Genomic DNA, 8,522 nt, shown 5'->3' on the forward strand with positions numbered 1-8,522 from the left:
GGTCCTGGAACTCATTCCCCAAGGATCCCAAAGGTGGACCATATGCTGGTTGTTAATTCATCCCCATACCAGCTGTCAAGGCCACAATGAGAAGATGCTAGAGGAAGATGCATAACCCATTAATCTGGTTCATGTGTGGTCAGACAGGAAGGAGCACAGAGAGGCAATTAGTGATCCCCAATCCTCCTCCCATGTCAGTCCCTGATCTTAGATCCAAGACAGGCCTCTCTGCTTTCTGTTTTTTCCTCCAATTCTTCCTGCAGACATCTGCAGGGGTGCCATATGGTAGAGTTAGGTCACACAGACATCTGACCTATATGTTTATCTTATAAACCTGATCATCTCCCTCTGCTTCTATGAGCAATAATTGACCGTTACTCCCAGGCATGAGAATACTGCTCAAAGGGCAGCCACAGGCAGGAAGTAGGTGTCCAATTCTCTCTTTTCAAAGGCCAGGGTATATGTGGTCTGATGAATCAAGATTTCTTCTCAAAGCAAAAAACATTTATTGCCACCTGCTAGGAATCAGATCCTTAAGCTCTGTGCTTTCAATATCTGCTCAGTGCTATGGTTGGAATGTGTCCCTCCAAATTCACACGCTGGAGACTTATCCCCAAATCCGTATTTTAATGGCATTTGGAGGTGTGGACTTGAAGAGACAATTAGTATGAGACAAGGTCATGTGGATGGGGCTGAAATTATGGTATTAGTGATTTTATAAGGAGAAAAACACCTGTGCTAGCATTTCTGCTATTTCACTATGTGTTGCCCTCTGCCATGTTATGACGCAGCAAGAAGGCCCTCACAAGATGCTTGTGCCATGCTCTTGGACTTCCTAGTGTCTAGAGCCATAAGACAAATAAACCTCTTTTATTTAGAAATCAGCCAGTCTAAGGTATTTTGTTATAGCAACAGAAAATATTATAAGATATTTGGAATCTTTTGTTTTGTAGACAGTTTGGGTATAGAAACTCTCAGGGATGTAAATATAGATTTGATCAAATGTCCACTTCTAATATTCAATTTATTGATTTAGCTACAATATGACTTCTAAAACATATTCACCAATATATGTAAAAATCTTAATTTTAACATTCTTTTGTTTCCTTAGTTTTATATTAACTCTTCATGTGAACATTTGACATAAGTATCTTTATTATTCCTCAACCCAAATATGAGCCTCTAACACATTTTTCTAGAGCACATCATTTTCAATTCTGTACTAATGTGAGATTATAGCTAATTTTGAATTACTATATTATACTTCCAATGGAAAGATGAGGCCAAATCAAAAGTATTCATTCTCATAATTAACTGGGATGTTGAGTTTTTCATTCATCTTACATATGATCTTCATAATTTGAATAATTACTTCTTTCTAAATTGATCTTTTAAAAGTTCCTGTAAAATGGTTTTCAATAGTTACAACTTGAGGACACAATGTCATATTAATTATTAAACTTTGCCAAATGTCTCTCCTCCTTTTTTTTTTTAATGAGTGACTTCTTAGGTAACCTCTACAAGCAACCAAAGCTGACTTTCTTAAGGTTCTTTCAGATTAAATTATTGTTCAAAATAATGTAATTATGATAACATTCCACAGTATGAATTTTGTAATGACTTAATCATAAGGTGGCTCTTTTTAAAAAGTACACTTCAGGGAAGAAAATCACTTTCCTTCAATTAGGGGAAATATGGCATAGTATCTTGTTTAATCATTGCAATAGCAATCAAACTACATTATAGAAGTTAAATTTTATAACTTAATAGAATAAATCCTAGTGATTGCTAGGCACTTAAGAGCTATTTTTGGTCCAAAGAACTAGCATAATATCTAATATTATTGAGCATTTATAATGGACCCAGAACTTTTCTAAGTATTTTACATGTATTAACTCATTTAATCCATAAACTATGATTCAGATAGAGGAAGCTGAGGAACTAGGTAATTTGTTCTGATCTGAAGCCAACGTTTGGAATATCTGCATAACTCAGTGAACCAACATTTTCCAAATGACCAATGCCTGATGCTACAAAATCATTCATGGGTGAAAGATGTGTTCAAAATACATGACAGTACATAGATTCCGATGTCACAGAATACAAAAAGTCCATCAATATAGGTTCGGATTCCTCACTGCAATGCACATTTGAAAAATTACTTGCTGAGTTTTGGTGTACTATCAAAGAGAATACCCACAATCCTTTCCTAGGGCATAAAGTGACCCTGCATTTTCTAACAACATATTTTGTCATCCCGCATTGAATTCATCAATACCAATCAAGTAATATATTGCAACAGATTGACTGCAGCAGCAGATATGACAGCTTGGCCATTAAAGAGATTTACAACAAATAAAACAACGTTATTCTTCTCACTGCCTATTTAAATTTAAAAAATGTAGTTATGTTCATAAGATTTGTACCATTTATATTAACATGTGATGGGCTTTTTATTTTTAAAATTGATAATACCTGCTTTAAAGATATCTCAGTTTTGATTTCCACTTATGATGAAGCTTTTTATATATCCTGGATCTGAAGCCAAATAGACATCAGACTCCATATTTCTTATTCATAAAGGCTAGACAACTCGTGAGAAGATAAATTTGTTTTTTTTTCTAATAATGTCTAAAATTTCAATGGTTCTTAGCCCTGATTGCACATTATAATCATCAAGTGATCTCTGGGCTCTAACCAAGACCAGCTCAATCAGATCTCTAGAGTGCAGTTTTTTTGTTGCTGTTGTTTTATGTTTTAATGCCTGCCCCCATGGGATTTTGATGGGCTGCCAATCTGAAAATCCTCCCTCTAGAATGATAATTCTCAAGTTAATGCACAAAGGAGTTACTCAGCAGGTTGCACACCCAAATCAAGTAAGTTCCCCTTAATGGACAATTTGAGGGATTTAAGTTATTCTGCCAATATAAAATTTGTCCTAAATCTCTGGCTTTAGAACCCAGTCATGGTATTTGGAAGAGGTTGAGAGCAATGGCTTTGAAATTGGATGTGCTGGATTGTAGCATTGCTTTTTATCAGCTGCCTGACTTTCACAAAAGTGAAAGAACTCACCTCACCCTGCTTATCTGCAAAACTTGGATATTTTCATTATTCTGGCATAATTGAAGGAAGGATTAAATAAAGTCATGTGTAGATCACAGCATAGCTCAAAAATTGAGCATCTACAATAAATAATTCTAAATAAAATTTTTATAAACCATGATCACCATCATCATTATCAACAACACCATCATCAGTTCCTTTAACTGGAGCAAGTGGAAAAGGCCAGATCAAGGAATAGGGTAACCATCCGAATGGAAGAGACACCAGGAGGCAATCCCAGGGAGCTAGAGCCATTGGCTATAGGAACAAAATAGGTCACAGCTTCTCTCATGAAATAACCAGGGGGTCTCCATGGTTAAGTTTTCTCTATTACACAAATTGGCTCTTTTGATTTGTGGAGTCATTTTAACCATACCAATAACTGCTTCTTTCTGCTTATTTATTTATTAGTTCTGATCAGTTATACATGACAGTAGAAAGCTCTTTGATTCATTGTACACAAATGGAGCAAAATTTTTCACTTCTCTGGTTGTACATGAAGTAGAGTCACACCATTTGTGCAATCATACATATACCTAGAATAATGATGTTCTCATTCCACCATCTTTCCTACCTCTTTGCCCCCTCCTCCACTCCCCTGTGTCCCATCCAAAGTTCTTCCACTTATCCCATGCCCCTCCATATGGATTAGCATCCACTTATCAGAGAAAACATTCAGCCCCTGTTTTGGGGTTTGTTTGTTTGTTTGACATTGGCTTATTTCACTTAGCATGATATTCTCCAACTTCATCCATTTACCTGCAAATGCTTTTAATGCTGAGTAATATTCCATTGTGTATATATACCACAGTTTCTTTATCCATTCATCTATTGAAGGACATCTATGTTGCTTCACAGTTTAGCAATTGTGAATTGTGCTGCTATAAACATTGAAATGGCTGCACTACTATAGTATGCTGTTTTTAAGTCTTTAGGGTATAGAATAAGGAGTGGGATAGCTGGGTCAAATGGTGGTTCCATTAAGAGTTTTCTAAGGAATCTCCTACTGCTTTCCAGATTGGTTGCACCAATTTGCAGTCCCACCAGCAATATATTAGTGTGCCTTTGCCCCCACATCCTGGCCAACACTTATTGTTGCTTGTATTCTTTTTTTTTTAATATTTATTTATTTTTAGTTATCGGTGGACACAACATCTTTGTTGGTATGTGGTGCTGAGGATCGAACCCGGGCCGCACGCATGCCAGGCGAGCGTGCTACCACTTGAGCCATGTCCCCAGCCCCTGTTGCTTGTATTCTTGACAATTGACCTTCTGATTGGAGTAAAATGAAATCTTAGAGTAGTTTTGATTTGCATTTCTCTAATTACTAGAGATGTTGAGCATTTTTTCATATATTTGTTGATCGATTGTATGTCTTCTTCTGAGAAGTGTCTGTTCAGCTCCTTAGCCCATTTATTGATTGGGTTGTTTGGGGTTTGGGGTGTTAAGTTTTTTGAGCTTTTTATATATCCTGGAAAAGAGTCCTCTTTCAGATGTGCATGTGGCAAAAATTTGCTCCCAAAATGTAGGCTCTCTCTTCACCTCATTGATTGTTTCTTTTGCTGAGAAGAAGCTTTTTAGTTTGAATCCATCCCATTTATTGATTCTTGATTTTATTTCTTGCACTTTAGGAGTCTTGTTAAGGAAATGGGGGCCTAATCCAACATGATGAAGATTTGGGCCTACTTTTTTCCTCTATTAGGCACAGGGTCTCTGGTCTAATTCCTAGGTCCTTGATCCACTTTGAATTGAGTTTTGTGCATGGTGAGAGATAGGGGTTTAGTTTCATTTTGCTGCATATGGATTTCCAGTTTTCCCAGCATTTTTTTTGGGAAAGCATTTTTTGAAGAGGCTATCTTTTCTCCAATGTGTGTTTTTGGTGCCTTTGTCTAGTATGAGATAACTGTATTTATGTGGGTTTGTCTCTGTGTTTTCTATTTTATACCTTTGGACCAAGGACTGTTTCTTACTTGCATTATTTACCACCCAAAAAATTTTTCACTGAATACCTACAATGATCAAGGCAGCATGAGAAATCAGAAAAAAGGAAGATGGCATCCTGCACACCAATACTGTCTACTAGGAGAGATAACATATGGATGTAATAATGACAATCAAGCTTCTCTGTGTATGCAACTGGAAGAGCTAGAAATAAAACACTGAGAGAATTCAAAGCAGAAAGGCATGACGTTTAGCCAGGGGGGTCAGGAACACTTTCATGGAAGAAGTGGCATTTGAGCTAGACATGGTAGATAATGAGGGATTTCGAAGGGGAAAGAAAAGAACAGAGAATTAAACTCAGAGAATCAAGGAAGTCCTTTCTGAGAGGGACTCTTAAGAATATTGGTTCTGTTTGATTAGTGTTAGGTTAATGAGAGAAGTAGTGAGGAAAGGCAGATAAAGTGCCCAGATGTTTCACACTTGGCCTCTTTGCTTTAGATCCACAGCCCACCACCCCCCTTTTCTGTTCAGTAGCACGCTGAAGCCCTCTGCAGCTGTCTACATTTCCAACTCTAGATCCTGCTGGCCTACAATGGGGTTTGTCCATGGGAGGGAGCCAAGGTGTGAGACCCAAATCAATAAGAAAGAGACACCAGGTGTGTCTACAATCCTCTCGCCACCTGTAGCCACCTCTACCGCATCTCCAGCTCCCAGTAGGCAGGAGCATGGTGCCTCCAGGATCTACCTGTGACGCCAGCCCTGTGCTGTGGTTAGCACTGGCTCCTCTCTTTGTTTCTCCACACGAGGAACAGTAGTGACTTTCTGCTCTTATCAAGCACTCACCAGCATAACAAGTTCACTGTATAATAGTGCTTGGTATTCTCTGGATTTTAAACGTTTTGAGTTACTGGGTTATTTGGACCCTGATAAAGCCAAATGTTTATGTAACAAGCAATAAATAAATATCAATAAATCCCCTAAAGTTTTTAAGAACAAGAGTTATATGATGGGAGTCTTGTTTTGGAAAACAAGTCTGTCAGAATGAAAATAATGATCAAATCTAAAACCTTCTTTCCTTTCTTTCTATGGTAGGAGTATCTCGGTATGGCCTCAAATTCTTGTTGTTGTTTACATAGGAGACTCATGATTTGTTTCCATCCCCCCAAAATTACAGGATGTGGTTTCTTCAGAGGTTGCTTCTGATCCATTTCTCTTCATTCTCCCTTTCTGAAATGCGTTCAGTCATATGTTGGGTCTTCTCGTTCTTTATTTCATGTGTTTCACCTTCCATTTCATATTTGACATACATTTGTGACACTTTTTATAATCTCAGCTATAGCTCTCAACTCAAAATCTAATATTATTTTTAATTAGAATCACGTGTGTGTGTACATGTGTATATATATTTTTCCCCAAAACTATCTGTCAGGAAGGAGGCTATCATGACATTGACATCATGTATAACAAAGTTCTCATCTGCCTTTCCAACATTATTAAGCTAATAACGTGTTCCCAGCAATAATTTCCCCTAATTCTTTGAAAGAACTTCTCCCAAAGGAGTGAAATGAAAAAATTTCATTCATTGATAGGGTCTATTCAATCTCAGCATCACATCCCTGGGCTGCAGGAATGGCTGTAGCCCAGGCCAATCCAATCATGGTTCCTAATCCTATTCGTCACAGTAATTGGTTTATGAATAGGAGCAGTTCTTCACTTGGTTAATTCTTCATTTTTTCTAAGTAGAATTAGTGGTTAAAGTTCTCTTTCTTCTTGGGAAAGGGCTGGCAAACTTTTTCTTTAAAGAATCAGGTAGGAAATGTATAGATTTTGCTGGCCAAGGGGCAGAATTGAGAATATGATAAAGGTACCTTGAAGATAGAAAACATATTTCTATACCTTTTTATTGAAAGATCAAAATATAAAAGATGAATACTCTTTTGTAGTACAGGTTTGTTAATGAGACCAATAGAAATGGGGGGAGGATTTTGCTTATTTTGTTTTTTTTTTTTTTTGTTTGTTTTATTTTATTTTTTAATTTTCTGTAAATATTTTATTAGAAGATTTTTTTCCCATTATTCCCTAACAGGATAGAAAGGAAGAAGCTGGAGTTTACACAATGACTATAGAACAGGTGCTCCCCTTCATTTCTTTTTAATCTTATGATCACTAACAAATGTTAATTTTATGGATAGTTTAATCTCACCCATGTCTTTTTTTTTCTTTTTTTTTTTATTGGTTGTTCAAAACATTACATAGTTCTTGACATATCATATTTCACACTTTGATTCAAGTGGGTTATGAACTCCCATTTTTACCCCCTATACAGATTGCAGAGTCACATCAGTTACACTTCCACTGATTTACATATTGACATACTCATGTCTGTTGTATTCTGCTGCCTTTCCTATCCTCTACTATCCCCCCTCCCCTCCCCTCCCCTCTCCTCTTCTCTCTCTACCCCCTCTACTGTAATTCATTTCTCCCCCTTGTATTCTTTTTCCGTTTCCCCTCACTTCCCCTTGTATGTAATTTTGTATAACCCTAAGGGTCTCCTTCCATTTCCAAGCAATTTCCCTTCTCTCTCCCTGTCCCTCCCACCTCTCATCCCTGTTTAATGTTAGTCATCTTCTCATGCTCTTCTTCCCTACTCTGTTCTTAGTTATTCTCCTTATATCAAAGAAGACATTTGGCATTTGTTTTTTAGGGATTGGCTAGCTTCACTTAGCATAATCTGCTCTAATGCCATCCATTTCCCTCCAAATTCTATAATTTTGTCATTTTTTAATGCAGAGTAATACTCCATTGTGTATAAATGCCACATTTTTTTATCCATTCGTCTATTGAAGGGCATCTAGGTTGGTTCCACAATCTTGCTATTGTGAATTGTGCTGCTATGAACATCGATGTAGCAGTGTCCCTGTAGCATGCTCTTGTTAGGTCTTTAGGGAATAGACTGAGAAGGGGAATAGCTGGATCAAATGGTGGTTCCATTCCCAGCTTTCCAAGAAATCTCCATACTGCTTTCCAAATTGGTTGCACCAATTTGCAGTCCCACCAACAACGTACAAGTGTACCCTTTTCCCCACATCCTCGCCAGCACTTGTTGTTGTTTGACTTCATAATGGCTGCCAATCTTACTGGAGTGAGATGATATCTTAGGGTGGTTTTGATTTGCATTTCTCTGACTGCTAGAGATGGTGAGCATTTTTTCATGTATTATTGATTGATTGTATGTCCTCCTCTGAGAAGTGTCTGTTCAGGTCCTTGGCCCATTTGTTGATTGGGTTATTTGTTATCTTATTGTCTAATTTTTTGAGTTCTTTATATACTCTGGATATTAGGGCTCTATCTGAAGTGTGAGGAGTAAAGATTGGTTCCCATGATGTAGGCTCCCTATTTACCTCTCTTATTGTTTCTTTTGCTGAGAAAAAACTTTTTAGTTTGAGCAAGTCCCATTTGTTGATTCTAGATATTAATTC

The sequence above is a fragment of the Spermophilus citellus genome, assembly GCF_964194105.1.
Source record: "Spermophilus citellus genome assembly, chromosome: 13".
NCBI lineage: Eukaryota > Metazoa > Chordata > Mammalia > Rodentia > Sciuridae > Spermophilus > Spermophilus citellus.